The sequence below is a fragment of the Dendrobates tinctorius genome, unplaced genomic scaffold, assembly GCF_039654945.1.
Source record: "Dendrobates tinctorius isolate UK_male_01 unplaced genomic scaffold, ASM3965494v1 ptg000192l, whole genome shotgun sequence".
In the NCBI taxonomy this organism is placed as follows: Eukaryota; Metazoa; Chordata; class Amphibia; order Anura; family Dendrobatidae; genus Dendrobates; species Dendrobates tinctorius.
The window spans coordinates 11634624-11652859 of record NW_027361859.1 but is presented as its reverse complement, the minus strand read 5'-3'; the positions used below and the strand labels follow the sequence as shown (position 1 = coordinate 11652859).

Genomic DNA, 18236 nt, shown 5'->3' with positions numbered 1-18236 from the left:
ATGAGTAGAAGCTTTTATTAGTATTATTTTCACCTACATAACATTGTTTGGTGGCTTTGTATTCCATATTTGGGAGGCAGAATGAAGAAACCGTTGTACACCTAGCCCTACTGGTTCATGCTTTGAGGTTTTAAATTAGACTGTGAACTCTCATGTGTTGGTGAATAATTCAATAATTACATTACTTGCCATTTTCTACAGATAGTTTAGAGATATTCTAAAAACTAAAATTCAAACTTTTTTTGTTCAAAAGTAGTAATTGGTTTTATTCTTAGCAGATGACTGTAGTAGGAGATCAGAGGGACAGCTGACATCATCAATTTTTAAATCGGATGATCTTGAGATCCCACAGGATAAGAGTCAAGTGAATGCCATTACTCCAGATACACCCTCATCCCTTCATAGCAAAGATCTGTCATCTGATCCTTTGAAACAGGTCCTGCCTTCTGATTTATTACCGACAACTAAAGAAAGTTGCGGTCACAAAATAAGCATTAAAAAACAAACTGCTCTTAAAACAAGGAAGCCATTTTTACATTCAGAATATGGAATTAGTTTTCCCCTTGAAAAGTCTTTTACTAAACATCAAACAATTTACAGAGCGGAGAATAAATTTTCTTGTTCCAACTGTGGAAAATGTTTTAACAAGAAATCAAATCTTGTTAGTCACGAGAGAACTCACACAGGAGAGAAGCCATTTTCATGTTCAGAATGTGGAAAATGTTTTAACCAAAAATCAATTCTTGTTAGTCACCAGAGAACTCACACAGGAGAGAAGCCATTTTCATGTTCAGAATGTGGGAAATGTTTTGCAGATAAATCGACTCTTGTTACACATCAGCTAACTCACACAGGAGAGAAGCTGTTTTCCTGTTCAGAATGTGGGAAATGTTTTAAGCGGAAAACACATCTTGATAGCCACCAGAGAACACACATAGGGGAGAAGCCATTTTCATGTTCAGAATGTGGGAAATGTTTTGTGAAGAAATCCTCTCTTCTTAGTCACCAGAACAGTCACACTGAGGTTAAGCCATTTTTCTGTTCAGAATGTGGGAAATGTTTTAATCAGAAATGGAATCTTGTTATGCACCAAAGAACTCACACAGGGGAGAAGCCTTTTTCCTGTTCAGAATGTGGAAAATGTTTTATACAGAAATCAAATCTTCATAGTCACCAAAGAATTCACACAGGGGAGAAACCTTTTTCATGTTCAGAATGTGGGAAATGTTTTGTAGAGAAGTCAGCTCTTGTTAAGCATCAGAGAATTCACACAGGGGAGAAGCCTTTTTCCTGTTCAGAATGTGGAAAATGTTTTGTGAACAAATCATCTTTTCTTAGTCACCAGAGCAGTCACACAGGGTAGAAGCCTTTTTCTTGTTGTTAATGTGAACATTTTTTTTTACTCTGAAATCATCTCTTCTTTGTCACCACAACAGTACACAGGGGTTAAGCCATTTTCCTGTTCAGAATATGGGAAATGTTTTGATCAGAATTGGAATCTTGTTATACACCAAAGAACTCACACAGGGGAGAAGCCTTTTTCCTGTTCAGAATGTGGAAAATGTTTTGTAAAGAAATAATCTTTTCTTAGTCACAAGAGCAGTCACACAGGGGAGAAACCTTTTACATGTTCAGAATGTTGAAATGTTTTAACTGAAAATTGTGTCTTTTATTTCTTTTATAACAAGTTGCAGTTATGTATTTATTTGCTGTGCTACACCTTTTCATTTGCAGTTTTCTTAGCACAATAATTGTCTTATTCTTACTAGGAAGTATTGAGTTGATAGTTGGATCTAGTTAAATAAAAACAAGGAGAAGCTAGTGTTAATTCATGTCAAAAGCATGTTAGTCCGGTCTAGGTAACACTGTAGATACTTACCTTTTATTGTATCCTGCGGTCAGCGCTCGCGCAGCCGATCCAGATCCGGTCTCCTTGATGACGCAATCTCTGGCCTTACCTCTCCCTGCCCATATCATTACGCATCTGGTATTGGCGGGAGACAGTGACGTCGGACATTCTGTAGCTCCGGTGTCAGCGCGGACAACATGAGCGCCACATTAAGTCATTTGTGTGTATGGGAACACAAAAAAAAACTGAAAAAAGGCAAATGGAACATAACTCCACTTAACATCCCAAAATGGGTTAGACAAAATTGTTGGCACCTTTTTAAAATTGTCTATAAACAACTTTGTTTCAAGCACGTGATGCTCATTCATACTCACTTGTGGCAAGGAACAGGTGTGGCTAATATGAAAATCACCTGAAACCAGAAAAATAGGGGAGATGTTGACTCAATATTTGCGTTGTGTATCTGCGTGTACCGCACTAAGCATGGAGAACAGAAAGAGGAGAATAGAACTGTCTGAGGACTTGAGAACTAAAATTTTGAACAATATCAACAATCTCATGGTTGCAAGTCCATCTCCAGAGATATTGATGTTCCTTTGTCCACGGTGTGCAACATAATCAAGATGTTAACAACCGAAGGCACTGTAGCTAATCTAATGGACATGGGTGACAGTGAAAAATTGGTGAAAAGTTGCAACGCAGAATAGTCCAGATGGTGAACACTCAAGTTCCAAAGAAATTCAGGCTGTCCTGCAGGCTCAATGTGCATCACTGTCAGCCAAACTATTTGTTCACATTTAAATAAAATGAAACGCTATGAAATGAGACCCAGTAGGACCTCACTGCTGACACAGAAACATAAAAAAGCTAGGCTGCAGTTTGTCAAAATGTAAGACAATATCTTTCTGGGAACGCTTCTTGTGGACAGGGGAGACCAGGATAGATCTTCATTCTACTATTTATCGATGTAAAACATACTTATTTTGTATATTTATTTATTCAGGACTCTTTACCAGATGTGATACTCTAAAAAAAAAAATGTCATACTATTTCTTATAAAAAAATGTAGAGGTTTATTGGATTGCCCACCAAAATACATTATTGCAGCAAAACCTAAAATAGGTGAAATAGTTACAAAGAGATTGTCCATTTGTCCATATCAAAGGTTGTTCCCAAACTTTCCGGGTGATCCTGAATTGTAGGTTGTGTCAGTAGCATGGTTAAAGTCCATGAAAAAGCACGTATTTAACTCACATATTAGCTGTTGTAAAGCCAGGTGTTCATGTAAAGTGTGAGCCCCCTTCCTGTGGGTCACATGGTTATATATATCCCACATAGCATTTGTTTTCTATATATGCCGTTACCATCTACCCTGAGCTAAGTACAGGAATGTCACATGTAATGTCAGGTTTAGCTGACCTTCCACGAGACTAAGAGGAGATGTACTCAGTACAGAATATATATATATATGTATATATACCGTATTTTCCGCTTTGTAAGACGCACTTTTTTTCCCCAAAATTTGGGGGGAAAACGGGGGTGCGTCTTACAAAACGGACATGCCTTACCATAGGCTGTGATCGGTGGTGTCCGGGTGTCTGGCGGTTGCTGGCCGGTGCTGCGGGTGTCTCCTGTGCCCAGCGGTGCTGCGTTGTGTGCCCGGCGCTGCCCGGGGCTCTGCCGACATTGTGCGCCAGGCCAGAGCCCTGGCATTTCCTCGGTTCTCTGTGTGCGCGCGGTGGTGCCGGTACAAAAATGGCCGCCAGCGAGGGCGCAGATGGGATCTCGGGACCCAGCTCTCAAGAGATGAGATTTCAGATCTCATCTCTCGAGAACTGGGTCCCGAGATCCCATCTGCGCACGAGGCGGCGGCCATTTTTTTTACCGGCACCACCGCGCACACACAGGGAACCGAGGAAATGCCGGGGCTCTGGCCTGGCGCACAATGTCGGCATAGCCCCGGGCACACAACGCAGCACCGCTGGGCACCGGAGACACCCGCAGCACCGGCCAGCAACCGCTGGACACACGGAGAAACCTGGCAGCAGAACAAGACCCTGCAGCAGCAGCAACGGCACACATTGGAGCCCCCCATCATCCCTGAATGCTGCCTGCAGCATCACTCCACTCCTGCCTCCTCCAGCAGCGATCCTGGGATCCCGCTACACCGCAGCCACCAACCCCGGTAAGCCATAAGATGCAAGGATTATAAGAGGCACCACCATTTTATTAAAAAATATTTTTTTCTTATTTTTCTCCTCAAAATTTGTGGTGCGTCTTATAATCCGGAGCGTCTTACAAAGCGAAAAATACGGTGTATATATATATATATATATATATATATATATATATATATATATATATATATATATAGTATACAGTTGTGGCCAACAGTATTGACACCCCTGCAATTCTGTCAGATAATACTCAGTTTCTTCCTGAAAATGATTGCAAACACAAATTCTTTGGTATTATTATCTTCATTTAATTTGTCTTAAATGAAAAAACACAAAAAGAATTGTCCTAAAGCCAAATTGGATATAATTCCACACCAAACATAAAAAAGAGGGTGGACAAAAGTATTGGCACTGTTCGAAAAATCATGTGATGCTTCTCTAATTTGTGTAATTAACAGCACCTGTAACTTACCTGTAGCACCTAACAGGTGTTGGCAATAACTAAATCACACTTGCAGCCAGTTGACATGGATTAAAGTTGACTCAACCTCTGTCCTGTGTCCTTGTGTGTACCACATTGAGCATGGAGAAAAGAAAGAAGACCAAAGAACTGTCTGAGGACTTGAGAAACCAAATTGTGAGGAAGCATGAGCAATCTCAAGGCTACAGGTCCATCTCCAAAGACCTGAATGTTCCTGTGTCTACCGTGCGCAGTGTCATCAAGAAGTTTAAAGCCCATGGCACTGTGGCTAACCTCCCTAGATGTGGACGGAAAAGAAAAATTGACAAGAGATTTCAATGCAAGATTGTGCGGATGTTGGATAAAGAACCTTGACTAACATCCAAACAAGTTCAAGCTGCCCTGCAGTCCGAGGGTACAACAGTGTCAACCCGTACTATCCGTCGGCATCTTAATGAAAAGGGACTGTATGGTAGGAGACCCAGGAAGACCCCACTTCTTACCCCGAGCCATAAAAAAGCCAGTCTGGAATTTGCCAAAACTTACCTGAAAAAGCCTAAAACGTTTTGGAAGAATGATCTCTGGTCAGATGAGACAAAAGTAAAGCTTTTTGGGCAAAGGCATCAACATAGAGTTTACAGGAGAAAAAAAGAGGCATTCAAAGAAAAGAACACGGTCCCTACAGTCAAACATGGCGGAGGTTCCCTGATGTTTTGGGGTTGCTTTGCTGCCTCTGGCACTGGACTGCTTGACAGTGTGCATGGCATTATGAAGTCTGAAGACTACCAACAAATTTTGCAGCATAATGTAGATCCCAGTGTGAGAAAGCTGGGTCTCCCTCAGAGGTCATGGGTCTTCCAGCAGGACAATGACCCAAAACACACTTCAAAAAGCACTAGAAAATGGTTTGAGAGAAAGCACTGGAGACTTCTAAGGTGGCCATCAATGAGTCCAGACCTGAATCCCATAGAACACCTGTGGAGAGATCTAAAAATGGCAGTTTGGAAAAGGCACCCTTCTAATATCAGGGACCTGGAGCAGTTTGACAAAGAAGAATGGTCTAAAATTCCAGCAGAGCATTGTAAGAAACTCATTGATGGTTACCGGAAGCGGTTGGTCACAGTTATTTTGGCTAAAGGTTGTGCAACCAAGTATTAGGCTGAGGGTGCCAATACTTTTGTCTGGCCCATTTTTGAAGTTTTGTGTGAAATGATCAATGTTTTGCTTCATTCTCTTTTGTGTTTTTTTCATTTAAGACAAATTAAGTGAAGATAATAATACCAAAGAATTTGTGATTGCAATCATTTTCAGGAAGAAACTGAGTATTATCTTACAGAATTGCAGGGGTGTCAATACTTTTGGCCACAACTGTGTGTGTGTGTGTGTGTATATATATATATATATATATATATATAATCCTACAAAGATTCTAAGAGCATGATGCCTCATGATAGAAGAAATAACCCAGGAATATGTATCTTAAAAAATTGAAGTCTTTATTAGTACAGTCTCATGAAAAGTCCAAAAAAAATCAGTGCATATATGATGAGAATCGGTAAATGACAAGATGGATGAGCCCAGCAGAGAGTAAACATATATGAGTATAGATTCACCTCAATGCAGCACAAACTACAGAACAAGGTTTTAGGGACTATTTAACAAACCACAATGAGGAATGTAAGGAGTGGGGAAGGAGTTATGTACATCAGAAAACAGTCTAAATCCAAAGACAAAATAGTGCATAAATTACGTACTAGCATAACAAAGTGTTACACCTTGCTCCGAAATACTCCCTCACACATTGCACATAGCCCAAATGATGAAAAAGAGACTGTATCAGTCTAAAGTGCCGCAGCTATTGCTTACCCATGTGGGATCTCTGTCCTGCATGTTCACCACGAGCCCCGACGTGAGTTTCACAATGTGAGCTTCCTCTGGGGCTGTGTGGACTGCTGCATGTGTAGAACATTAAACAAATCGCGCCATTTTCCGAGACCTGTAGCTTCTCTATTTTTCGTGATCACGGGTTGGGTGAGGGCTTATTTTTTGCACGCTGAGCTGACATTTTATTGACACCATTTTGGTGTAGATATGATCTTTTGATCCCCCATTATTGCTTTTTATTGCAATGTAGCGGTGACCAAAAAAGTAATTCTGGCGTTTTGAATTTTTAACTCGTTATGTCGTGTAGCGATCGGGTCAATTCTTTTTTTATATTGATTGGGCGATTCTGAACACCATGATACCAAATATGTGTATATTTGATTTTTTTTATTGTTTTACTTTTAATGGTGCAAAACGGGTGCTTTGAATGTTTATTTTTTAAAAATTTTGAAAAACTTTTTTTTACATGCTTCAATAGTCTCCATGGGAGACTAGAAGCTGCAGTACTTTGATCGCTTCTGCTACACGCAGGCAATAATCAGATCGCCCGTGTGTAGCAGAAATGCTTACTTGCTAGAGATGAGCGACTTTGCCTTTTTTCGGGTCGAGTCGGGTTTCATGAAACCCGACTTTCGCAAAAGTCAGGTCGAATGAAATTGGCCGATTTTTGTGAAAAGGCGAAGGCCGACTGAAACACGAAACCCAATGCAAGTCAATGGGGAAGCAAAGTCGGCAGGGAGTGGAGGACAGGAAACACACCTACAGTGCCCTTTTGAATGGCAAAAACATCAATTCTTATTACTGAAGCATTCCAACCTTAATTTACTTCATAATACTAGTTACGCACTGAAAAATGGGGGTTATTTGGCTAGATTTGTGGGGGGGGTAGGGCTGGCTCCAGGTTTTCATGTGCCCTGGGCCAAAGAGCGCCCCTTTAACACTTAGCACAACTCATGATGCTCCGATACGGCAGAGAAATAGCGGTATAGTACAATGAAAAATACTTCACTTTTTACATCTCATGACTGATATCCATTTTAAATTCTCCAATAGCTCCAAAAACAGACAGTATATTACTCCATACAGTATTATGGCCACCGCATAGTGCGCTATACAGAGTAATGAGGCCCATATATTTCTCCATACAGAATCATTGGTCCCATATAATGTTTGAAACAGTATATGATTAGCTCCACATAATGCTACAGTATATGTTGGTCCCCATGAATGAAGCTACACTGTCTTATGGGCCTAAATAATGCTCCATATATAATGGGCCCCATTTCTAATGCTCTAGTGTATAATGGGCCCTGTAAATGCTGCTCCAGTGTCTGATGTCCACCTTTGGAATGCTCCAGTGTATGGTGGGCCCCATATATCATTCTCCAGAGTATAGTGCTCCCCAAAAATTGCTGTTCCAACATTGAAAACAAATAAGTCTCCTCAAATAAGTCTCCTCACTAGGGAATCCCTGTACTCGTCTGGGCGTACAGATGTGATGTAATTGCGCTCTCTGATCAGAATATCACTGTCAGGAAACGCGGAAGACGTCATGGCGGTGGAGCAGGGAGAGGTAAGTATTTCAACTTTGCAAGTGCTGTGATCCTGAGCAAGCAGGGGGGGCCCACTCGTTGGCGACGGCACTGGCACAGGGCCCCTCATAGTACGGCGGTGTGTCTGACGGCGGGTGGGCCAAACCTGCACTTTCATCTGCACCTTCCTCTTTGTCACTGTGTAAGGTGGTACAGTATATGGGAAGGGTAACCTGAGTGTCATCAGGGTCAGATTCTGGCTGTGTAGAGTGTGAGGGGAATGTAGTGGTCTGGGTCAATGTACCAGCAGAATCATCTAGCAGTGGCTGGGCATCAGTGCACTTGTGGCGCCCCCAGGAGTACGGTCGCCAAAGTGGCATTACCTTCCTCCTAGGGAGTGTGATGTCATGCTTGGGAGCAACGAAGGATCTCTCTAGCAGTTAAACCAACACACAACACATTTCCCACTCCAGGCCAGCAGGGAGACCTCTGAACCTGACTGCTGAGGAGCTGCTCTCTGTGGTCGGGAGGAGGTAAGTTAGGGCAGTCTGTGAAGGGAAGGGGAAGTGTGTGGATGTGAGAAGGGGAGCTGGAGGATGAGCAGAGTTAAGGCTCACTCCTAGCTGGAGTGCATGGTCCGGATTCCGGTCTCCGAGTTTGTAGGGACACTGACGTTCCTGCAGCCGAAACCGGAGGAAATAGCAGTTGTAAATGCTCTGTACCCAACTAAGGCTCGGAGGCCCCAGCAGCGATGTGTGGGAGCCAGAAGGAAAAGGCTACGGCTGCCTGCCATACGAGAAAGTTCCAAAAGAGAGTCAACAGGGGGAACTTCATTGAACTCAGCACTGCGGGTACCTCAGATAAGCGCTAGAACAGAGGCCACACTACCTATCTGCAGAGAGAATTCCAAATTGGCTTCCAGGCTGACCAACTCCTCCATCTGTACTCTGGGTCTTGGACGGCACTTACCTTTTCAGGTAAAGGAACTGCACGACTGTGTCTGTCATCTTTCTCCTGCGCCTGGCACATGGCTCTGCTACATCCTGCACTGCACACCATCTACCAACTCTTTCATCTGCCCTGCGACTACGGCCCTACCTGTGCAGGGCTTCTACATCTTAGCTGCACCACAACATCTGTCCCAGAGAAGCGACACTGCAGCGCTGGTCAATCTAATCAGAAACCACAGGTGGCGTCACGTATCATTCACCTATAAATGTAATTCACCCCTTTGCATGGACGCCCAGGGCCACAGAACGGGTCACCACCACCGTGACACATCCCTGTGAGACACCGGCCCAGTACCGATTAACCCCACTGCCCTGGCTGGCCACCCACACTCCATGTCAGATTCATCTTGGACTGGGGAATACATGATTTGACTTGATAACCCAGGCTTGGTATGATAGAAAGAGCTACATGGACTAATGTGAAGTGTGGCCTGCTGCATCATTCACTTTGGGTGGGGGTGCAGGACACAAGGAAAGGGGTTCTTCCTGACCAGGAGCCAGCACTTGACGACTCAGTGCTTGCATTTTTTGAAACTTCAGAAGAGGAGGGCATATTTGCTGTAGTCTGTTTCGGCAATGTAAGCCAAAATCAGTTCCTCATGCTCCGGCTTTAAAAGCGGTTAACCTACTCCCAGAAAAGGTAGCCTTCCAGGCGTTCCGGAGCCAGACCATGATGCAGTCTCAACACCTGCCTTAGCTGCTATTGTGCTTTTGCCACTACCAGCAGATGCACCATCAGCACCAGCTGGCCTCCCCACGTCCGCAGCCTCTTCCACCAAACTTCAAAATTTAGCACAAAATAGACACAAAATAACATCAGATATATGGCACTGTATCAGAAGCGTACAGCTCTATTCAGTCAAAGGATAATTGTCAATCTCCATATATATTCCATCAGTCACACAGACGCTCACAGGCTCAGTATGGATTAGACAAGAATATAAAAAGTAGACAAAGTGTACAGTATCATCAGATAGCAGGTATATATATAGCATAGTTTAAACATTAACAATGTACGTCTATATATCAGGAGTAGTGTTGAGCCATCCCGCTAGTGTTTTGGTTTGTCGCACAGGAGGCAAGTTCGTTGAATGTTCCTCGAACCACATTGAAAACAATGGCAGGCAAACACAAACACATAGAAAACAATTACAAAACACCTTAAAATGTGTCCCAAAGCCGAAAAAATGCTCAGAAGACAAAAATTAACATATGGAAAAGGGCAACTACATTTAGAAAAGAGGTGGAGGAGACACAGATATAGGCTTGTCATGCCCTTATGAAGTCAAGAAAGGCTGGAATAAAAATGTAAAATACAAACCAAAAAAAAAAAAATTCTGAAATCGAACACGATCATATACGTCGGACTTCCCACCAATAAATTATGCCAACTGGCAATCGGGCGGCGTCATTCCCATGAACCTCCAAACAGTGTCCATGAAGGCAAAGTGTTTGCTTTCCGGGGGCAGTATGATTGCAAAGCTGAACCTTAAAGGAATGTCCAAAAGGGCACCACCAGGAGTGGAGCCTGCGGCTTGATTGGACTCCACCCGGGAAACCACAACCTTGCCACCTCAAGAAAAGATGCACACATTGAAAGTTTTGTCGATTCTGTGTGTGGTGTGGTATGTCCGTTTGTAGTTGTGCTAGCGATTTGTCAGCTTTATTCCGTTAACGAACGAGACTCCGGCATGCCCCCGCGGTACGCGTCAAGCTTACTAGAGGGATACGCGAGGCTCTGGCACGCGAGATAGAGCAATCACAGGTCTATCATGGCCTTACATGTCCGGGGCTGCATGCGTGCTACACTGAAAGGACCAGCTTTTGTCGCTTACAGGTGCAGATAACCCGCTGAACACCGTTAGTGATGGGGATCTGTGATTCCAATTATTCCCCGCGAACGATGATTTCCCAGTAAGTGCAGGTCAACCGCAATTCCTGAATTAGGCCTAACCGGCATTCCTGAAAATATGCAAAATATTACGTGTCCAAACCACAGGTGCTATAGCTTGCTTAACAGCTCGGCAGCCGTTCTCAGGCCCAGTATGGTTTCGACAAGATTCTAGAAAGTTGATAAAGGGTGAAGTTTCACCGGATAACACGTATATATGTAGCATAGTTTACACATTAAAAACCTATGTCTATATATCAGGAGGCAGACTCAGACGGTCTCAGGCCTAGTATGGATTATACGTGATTGGACAAAGGTGAGAAAAGGTACCGTATCACTGGATAACAGGTATGTATATTATAGTTTACACATTAAAAACCTATGTCTATAGATCAGGAGGCAGGCTCAGACGGTCTCAGGCCCAGTATGGATTGGACATGATTGGACAAAGGTTACCGTATCACTGGATAACAGGTATGTATAGCATAGTTTACACATTAAAAATATATGTCTATAGATCAGGAGGCAGACTCAGACGTTCTCAGGTCCAGTATGGATTTGACCAGATTGTGCAAAGTTGAGAAAGGGTACATTATCACTGGATAGCAGGTATATATAGCATAGTTTAAACATTTAAAATCTCTGTGTTCTCAGTATGGATTAGACAACAATCTAAAAAGTCGAAAAAGGAAATGTATTTGAAGCGTACACCAGTATACTCTTTTGGTGGTATTTTTTAATCTTTATATATATTTCTGTCTCAGTAAGACAGTTCAGACTCTCCGCAATAGGAAATGAGATGCATACAATTACAGACAAAGTCTAGTGATTGCAGAAATCTAGGAATTACTATTCATGGGAAAAACCATCACTATTCTCAGAGGCGATGCTGACCCTCAATTAATTAGTGTGTGGAGACAGCAAAAACCTTTCTTTGTGAAGAAAGTGTTGCTGTATCGCAGTACCGTTGATCCCATCGCCATTACTCATATCCATCCAATTTTGATCACAGGGAGAGATGTAAACATGGTGCTCACTGCCTATCATGATCTGTCACGTAACTTTGGAGTGCAAAACACAGAAGCCACAGGCTGTAGGCGATTCAATTGGATTGGCATGAGAGGGCACATTTAAAAATGTGCTCTGGAATGTCACACATCTGTGGGTAGGAAAACTGAAAGCTGATGAGAAACCACCACTGCATCTCATTGTGAGTCGACGTCCATAACAAATGGAAGCCATTGATCATCTGAAGCTAGAGCCCGGCCAGCGGGACAGGGCATAGCTACGTCTTAACCATCATCTATCAGTTCACCAAATTTGTAGTGGCAGTCCCAGTGAAGGATTTGACAGCCCAGACTACACAGCGGAGGAGCAGGGAGAGGTAAACATTGCAAATGCTGGGGTCCTGCCCAAGCCCACTCATGGGCGTCAGTACTGGCACTGGGCCCCTCATAGTACGGCGGTGTGTCTGACGGCGGGTGTGCACCCCCACCGTCAGAGACACTTGATTGCACTATGAGGGACCCTGTGCCAGTGCCCGCGCCCAAGAGTCGGCCCACCCACCTGTCCAGGGCAACGGCACTCGCACGGTTGCGTGCACTGGGTGGTGACCCCAGCCATGGGGGGAGGAGGCAGCCCAGTTACGGAGGTTTACAAAATGGCAAATGTTGATGTGGGACATTCACCTGCTGCTAAAGGCGAAATTGGTCAAGTCCGAGGAAGAGGAGGACCAAAGAAAGCCATTTTTCTGGCAACCTATGTGTCATCAGGGTAAGGTGTAACAAAATCCTTGGAAACCCATGCATGGTTCATTTTAATGAAGGTTAGATCATCCACATTTTGGGTCGAGAGACGGGTCCTTTTTTCTGTGAGGATTGATCTAGCAGCACTGAAGACTTTCCGATAGCACACTTGAAGCTGGGCAAGCGAGCTCCTGTAAGGTATATTGTGCCAATTCAGGCCAGGTGTCCAGTTTAGCGGCCCAATAGTCAAATGGGAATGACCTGTGAGGGAGAACATCGATATGGGATGAGAAGTAGTTTGTAACCATAGCTGATAAGTGCTGTCTCCTGTCACTTTCAATCGATGCAGTATTACCAGTCGTGTGAGCGGGACTTGAAAAATCAGTCCACAACATGGTCATGAAACCCCTGTCTCCAACGCCACTTCTGATGTGTGCACCACCAACACCTCTTCCAAGTTGCCCCCGGCCCCTATGGCTCGTGTGAGAACCATCACCGCTGCTGTGTGCTGGGAATGCCTCAACCAACCGGTTTACCAGAGTTGCTTGTTTGTTAGCCAATATTAGGTCAAGGTTCTCCTGTGGCATGATGTTTTGGAATTTGCCTTTATAGCGTGGATCCAGGATGCTGGCCAACCAGTAGTCGTCATCGTTCATCATTTTGGCAATGCGGGGGTCCCTTTTCAGGATCTGCAAGGCATAATCTGACATGTGGGCCAATGTTCCCGGTGTCAATGATGCACTGCGAGTGCTGGATGGAGGAGCACTTTCTGGCAAATCCACATCCCTCCAGTCACGCACAAACCCTGTACCAGACCTTGCCACGCCAACATTTTCTCTTGCCCCACGAGAAGCATCCTCCTCCCCTAAATAATCGTCCCCATCATCATCCTCTTCCTCTTCTTCCTCCACCTCATCCAGGAGAGTTCCCGGAGCACACAATGGCTGACTGTCATCAAGGCTTCCCTCTTCCTCATCATCCTCGGCTGCAGACGCCTGCTCCTTAATGTGCGTCAAAGTTTGCATGAGCAGACGCATAAGTGGGATGCTCATGCTTATGATGGTGTCGTCTGCGCTTACCAGCCATGTGCATTCCTCAAAACACTGAAGGACTTTACAGAGGTCTTTCAGCTTCGACCACTGCACACCTGTCAACTCCATGCCTGCCCGTGTATCCTCCCACAAATGCATTACGGCCTGCCTCTGTTCGCACAGCCGCTCAACCATGTGCAGGGTGGAGTTCCACCTTGTTGCAACGTCGATAATTAGGCGGTGCTTGGGAAGGTGGAGCAATTGCTGCAGCTTCTGCATGCGACTGGAGTGTACCGGCGACCGGCGGATGTACGAGCACAGTCTTTGGACCTTCTGGAGCAGGCCTGTTAACTCCGGATAATTATTGAGGAAGCACTGCACCACCAGGTTCAAGGTGTGAGCCAAGCAAGGTATGTGTCTGAGTTTTGAAAGGGCTATGGCTGCCACAAAATTCCTGCCGTTATCACTAACTACCTTGCCTGCCTCAAGATGTAGACTGCCCAGCCATGACTCAGTTTGTCGCTGAAAGTAGTCGGCCAGTACCACCGCGGTGTGTCTGTCGCCCAAACACATCATCTTCAACACAGCCTGCTGACGCTTTCCACTAGCTGATCGATAGGGGGACACCTCGTGTGCAACACTGGCAGCTGCGGATGGAGTGCTCATGCGACTGCGTTCTGTGGACGACCTTTCGCCTCTGGAGGAGGAGGGTCGAACGCCTACAGCCAACTGTTTCCTATACCATGGACTAGGCAACACTGTCCCACCACCGCTGTCCCCTGAGGACCCTACATCCACCACATTAACCCAGTGCGCAGTGATGGACATGTAACAGCCCTGGCCATGCCTACTGGACCATGCATCAGTTGTGAGGTGCACCTTTCCACTCACTGATTGCTTGAGTGCATGTACAATGCGGTCTTTCACATGAAGGTGGATGGCTGGGATGGCTTTGCGAGAAAAGAAGTGGCGACTGGGTAGGTCATAGCGTGGTACTGCGTTGGCCATGAGTTCGCGGAGAGCTGCGCTTTCAACCAACCGATAGGGCATCATCTCTAACGAGATTAGTTTGGCAATGTGGGCGTTCAAACCCAGTGTACGCGGATGAGAGGATGAGTACTTTCTTGTCCTACTCATAGTCTCTGGTAGGGTGAGCTGGACTTGAGAGCTGCATATGGTCGAACTAGCAGTGGATAAGGCGGACTGAGAGAGGGTTGATGATGGTGATGGAGTTGGTGTTCTTTCTGATGGCCTAGATTCAGTCTTTTGTTGCAATAACACTGATTTGCCCTTGCGACGACAACTCAACATTTGCTGCTGGTGGTGTGCTAACCGTTGGGCTTACAGTGGGGGAAACAATGTAGTGTTGCTGACTACCTTCTTTGGGAGCAGTTGCACATGTGGTACGTGAGTTTTGGTAGTCCGTCCACGCTTGCAAGTGCATGGTGGATAAATGTCTTAGCATGCAACTGGTATTCAAATTTCTCAGATTTTTCCCTCGGCTAAAGGTCTTTGCGCACTTCTTACAGATAACCTTTGCCTGATCATTAGGATTTTGTTCAAAAAAGTGCCACACTGCACTCTTCCTACTATGGAAGACATTTTGAGGCCTTGCACGCTGTGCTATTTTGACCGTCTGGCCAAGCTGTCCTGCAACTCTTTTGGTTTTTGTAACCTGTTTTTGGACTGCTCTGGGCCTGCCAGATAACAGCTGTTGTGATGTCGATGCCCACTGCGGATACTCCTCCTCTTCTGAGCTATTGGCAGCGGCACCCTCTTCCCCCAATGGATGCCAATCTGGGTCAACAACTGGGTCATCCATCACCTCCTCTTCAATGTCATGTGCACCTTCCTCTGTGTCACCGTGTATGGTGGTATAGTATGTGGGAAGGGGCACCTGAGTTTCATCAGGGTCAGATTCTGCCTCAGTACACTGAGAGGACAATGTAGTGCTCTGAGTGAATGTACCAGCATAATCATCTACCAGTGGCTGTGCATCAGTGCACTCCTGGGTAATTCACGATTTGACTTGATAACCTAGGCATGGTATGTGAAAACAGCTCCATGGAGTAATCTGTAGTGTGGCCTGCCGCATCCTTCAATTTTGGTTGGGGTGAAGGACACAAGGAAAGGCGTGGTTCATGACCATGAGCCTCCAATGAAGACTCAGTGCTTTTATTTTGTAAAACTTCAGAAGAGGAGGCGATAGAGCTGGAGGCTGAGTCAGCAATGTAAGCCAAAACTTGTTCTTGAAGCTCCAGCTTTAAAAGCGGTTTACCTACTCCCAGAAAAGGGAGCCTTCGAGGCCTTGGGAAGCCAGACGATGACGCAGGCTCAACACCTCCTGCATTAGGTGCTATTTTGCTGGATCCAACACCAACACCATCATTACCAGCTGCCAACCCCCGCCCACTTCCACGGACTCTTCCACCACACTTCCTCATTTTTGGGGAAAATGTACCCAAAAAACCACCAACTATGTGGTACTGTAAAACAAGGTGCAAGGTGTATATAGTAGTGGGGAGAATTTGAATCTCTCTAGACTTCAGGACACAGTTGGATTCTGTCAGGCCCTGTTTATATTACACCGAAATGTGACAGGCAGATTCTGGATGGTGTAAGAAAGGTGTATAGAGGACTGGGGAGAATTGGAATCTCTCTAGACTTCAGGACACAGTTGGATTCTGTCAGGCCCTGTTTATATTACACCGCAATGTGACAGGCAGATTCTGGATGGTGTAAGAAAGGTGTATAGAGGACTGGGGAGAATTGGAATCTCTCTAGACTTCAGGACACAGTTGGATTCTGTCAGGCCCTGTTTATATTACACCGCAATGTGACAGGCAGATTCTGGATGGTGTAAGAAAGGTGTATAGAGGACTGGGGAGAATTTGAATCTCTCTAGACTTCAGGACACAGTTGGATTCTGTCAGGCCCTGTTTATATTACACCGCAATGTGACAGGCAGATTCTGGATGGTGTAAGAAAGGTGTATAGAGGACTGGGGAGAATTGGAATCTCTCTAGAATTCAGGACACAGTTGGATTCTGTCAGGCCCTGTTTATATTACACCGCAATGTGACAGGCAGATTCTGGATGGTGTAAGAAAGGTGTATAGAGGACTGGGGAGAATTGGAATCTCTCTAGACTTCAGGACACAGTTGGATTCTGTCAGGCCCTGTTTATATTACACCGCAATGTGACAGGCAGAAATTGCCTAGTGTATGACAAACTACAAGGTGTATATAGAATTGGGCAGAATTGGAATCTCCCTAGAGTGTAGGTCTGTAAGAATGGACAAACTCCTCGGCTTTTCCTTACAGGGTCACACACTTAGCTTCAATTTGGCCATGACAACAGCCGTTACATGGTACTTCGAGAGGAGCGTACACGTACACCGCTGTACGGTGTATGTAAAATTGTCAAGCTCCGTGTTTTTGTATACTGACTGACACACGCTGTCTCTCTCTAGTTTTGAATGTAATCAAACAGCAGATATACTAAACTGTTTGAAAAACGGACAAAACTATAAGGTGTAGGTCTGTAAGAACGGACAAACTCCTCAGCTTTTCCTTACAGAGTCACACACTTAGCTTCAATTTGGCCGTGATAACAGCCGTTACACGGTACTGTGAGAGGAGCGTACACCGCTGTACGGTGTGTGAAAAAATGAACGCTTAGTACCTCACCAGGACAAAACAATAAAATTTGGATTGCTTTTTAAAAAGCAGTTTGAACACCAGTGTGCACACAGCAATGCTGCTAGCCTTAAAAGGCAGGCTAATCACCACCAGCGCTGCTGCACAAAAGCAAAAATCTTCACCTTTCACTGCACAGTAACTACAGTGAAAAGCACTATCAGCAGAAGCAGTTCCTAACGTTCTCCCTACAGAATCCGCAGCTGCAGCAGCTTTACCTATTCTGAGATCAGCATGAGTAACATGGCGGTCGGCGTGCATGCCCTTTTATACCCCCGTGACGCCCCACAAAGCAAGCCAATCACTTGCATGCCCTTCTCCAAGATGGTAGTGACCGCTGCCTATGTCATCATGTTGCCCACAGTGTCCGTTCTTCCTGATTGGATGAAAAAGGGCGCTAAAGCATCTTTTGAAACGCGACTTTGGTGCTAAAGTCGCCGACCTCGTGGCCGACCTCACGCTAAGGTCGGGTATCGTTTCATGAAACCCGACTTTGGTGAAAGTCGGCGACTTTTGAATTTTTTCGACCCGTTTCGCTCAACTCTATTACTTGCTATGAGCACCAATCACGGGGTGGCGCTCATAGCAATCTGGCAGTGACAACCATAGAGGTCTGCTTCAGACCTCTGGCTGTCATGCTGACCCATCGTTGACCCGCGATCATGTGACTGGGTCACCAGTGGGCTGCATTAGCAATGCGATTCCAGTAAGCACAAGTTAAATGCCACTGTCAGAGATTTAGGGTATGTTTCCACGGTCAGGATTTGCTGCTGCGTACAGCCACATTGTCCAATCCGCAGTGTCCAGATGTTACAGTGGAGGGAATTTTATGAAATCCCGTCTCCACTATGCGTGAAGGGACCCCTCTGGCATCCCTGCGTATACGCACATGTGGCACGTCTTTCTAGACTGCAGCATGTCTTTTTATCTTGCGGAGACCATATTGTAAATAGCACTGT

The 18236-nt window shown here is 45.1% G+C and overlaps 1 pseudogene; it reads left to right on the top strand.

Moving 5' to 3' along the window:
- Positions 1-18236, top strand: part of LOC141055871 (uncharacterized) — a 90910-nt pseudogene that overhangs the window by 20170 nt on the left and 52504 nt on the right.